The sequence below is a fragment of the Dendrobium catenatum genome, unplaced genomic scaffold (assembly GCF_001605985.2).
Source record: "Dendrobium catenatum unplaced genomic scaffold, ASM160598v2 fragScaff_scaffold_226, whole genome shotgun sequence".
NCBI classification, from domain to species: domain Eukaryota; kingdom Viridiplantae; phylum Streptophyta; class Magnoliopsida; order Asparagales; family Orchidaceae; genus Dendrobium; species Dendrobium catenatum.
In genome coordinates, this window is record NW_021318688.1 from 824,602 (window position 1) to 827,092 (window position 2,491).

Below are 2,491 nucleotides of genomic sequence, written 5' to 3' on the forward strand. Positions count from 1 at the left end.
AATTGATATGATTTCTGATTTCTGATTTCTGATCTGTATTCTGATTCTGATTCTGTCTGTTTTGATATGATTTGATTTCTGATTTCTGTACGTTTTGTCAGCTCTGATGTGATGTATTTCTGTCTATTCTATTCTGGTTTGATTCATTCTGTTCTGCTCTGTCAGTTCCGTATTCTGATTTCTATTCGGATTTTTGTCTGATGTGTTTGATGTAGACTCTGAGGATTTTGATTGGAGGTTTGTTGTCTTGCTGATCTGTTGTAGCTCATCCTTGTTTTCTGCGTGATTTTCAGGTTCTGAGAAGGGAAGGAAGTCCAGGAATAGAAGTTCAGAGTCTGATTCCGTATAGGTATTTTTGTCTTTTTGATTTTTGTACAGTCATGGCTTTTCTGTTCTGCTTTTTTTTATGTCTGAAAGCCATGAGCTGTATTTGCATATGATTCTTTTGAGGAAAAAGATAGATGATCTGTTCCGCTGTCTATTAATTTTTATAGTAGCTCTGTGTGTCTGTTTCTGTGTGTAATGTTTGGAAGAAAGTTCTGAAACAAATTCCAAAGCCAGATCCTGGAATCAGTTCAGTTAGTCTGAAAGTTCAGGCACTCATGACCCGATGCGAGCGGGATCCGTCCCGGTCGGGTTTGGTCGTGACAACAAATTCCCAACTCCATATCGGAAGACCTTAGCTTAGACTTCATTCTTGATCTACCCCAAACTAAAAGAGGCAACGACTGAATCATGGTTGTCATCGATCGCTTCTTCAAAATGGTGCACTTCCTATCATGTAAGAAAACCTCAAATGCTCTTCACATTGTCCATCTTTTTTTTTCCAATAAATTGTTCTGTTAAATGGGGTACCCCAAAGCCTCACCTTTGATAGGGACATCAAATTTATAAGTCACTTTTGGCACGAATTGTGGAAACGATAGTTCAACATATCATCCACAACTAGATGGAAAAACCAAAGTTTTTAATTGCACATTGGGAAATATGCTTCAGTGTATAGTCAAAGATTATCCTAAATAATGGGAAGATATGTTAAGCTTCATCGAATGTGCCTACAATTTCATAAGGAACCGCTCAACCGGTAAGTCTCCCTTCAACATTGTTTATACTAAATTATATAATTTTTCCTTGGATGTTTTTATGCTCCCTAAATGCAAGTCCGAAATTGCCACAAAATTCATTAGCAACTATTCCCAGATGCTTAATGAAGTAAGCCTGCAACTCGTCTAGGCAAATCGATCATATAAAACATATGCAGATTTTTCACCTCCGGTAGAAACTTTTTCAAGTAGGCAATCTCATCATGGTTCGAATGCATCATGAACATTTTTCCCTGGGCACATGCACAAAATTTAGTAGCCAAAAGATTGTTCATGTTCCGTTCATTGCCAAAATTAATGACAATGCTTACACTGTGGAATTGCTGGCTAATCATCATACATCCCCTACTTGGGATATCTGGCCATACAACCCTCCCGATGACTCCAATTACAATTGACTTGTCAAAGTCGAGCTCTTCTGATGCTAGTGAGGACTGATGTAGCACATGTTTGGCTCCAATATATTATACCGTTATTTTCCCATTCCCCACTCATATCTTACTAATTATGTTTTTATAGTACTATTACTATTTTTTATTTGTTGTCATATTAATAATAAAATTGAAATATCGAATATTAAGAAAAACAAAAGTGAAATAAATATAGGAAACAAGTGTCGAGATGAAACAATTTTTGATATTATTCCGTAGAAATTTCTCTTTTCTAGTTCTAGTTCTCTATTGAGTTTCTTGTTTCAGGTTCCCTTCTAGAAGTCCTTGCTGCTATTATTGATCCTTGGACTGCATCATAAATGAATAACTTGTATTTTACTCGATAAGTTAATGAGTTGAACAAAATAAAAAAAAATTGACTTGCTCGCTTAACGAGTTGAGCCTAAGGGATGCTACTTAAAAGGTTCTATAAATGCCCTTCTATGCATTAATTTCAAGAAAATATTTTGTAAGGATATCTTGATCAAAGGATGCAACTCCTCTTGATTTATTAGTTTGGAGCTTTGGCTTTCAACCATGAGATATTGGGTTCGAGGCTTGTGCATATGATATGTGTTTGTTTGCCTTAATTGTCATAGAAAAAAAATCTTGATCAAAGGTTTACAAATTCATAGCACACTGGTTGAAAATAAATTTGAGAATTCTAGTGGGCCCTATTCGAGTGCTCACTTTGTCACCAAAAAATATATATATATATATATATATATATCAAAATTTAGTTAGAATAAATCAAATAATTCTTAAATTTCTTTGAATTTAAGCAAAATATATAGATAATTAATAAAATGTAATTTGCATTTATAGCATATAAAACTCATAATATCCAAAAATTTTAAAATCCAAATATGCTATTTGGTAACCATTAACAATAAATACTAGTAATCAATGATGATTATTAGAACTTTAATTCAATTAATTTGCATTTATAGCATGTTT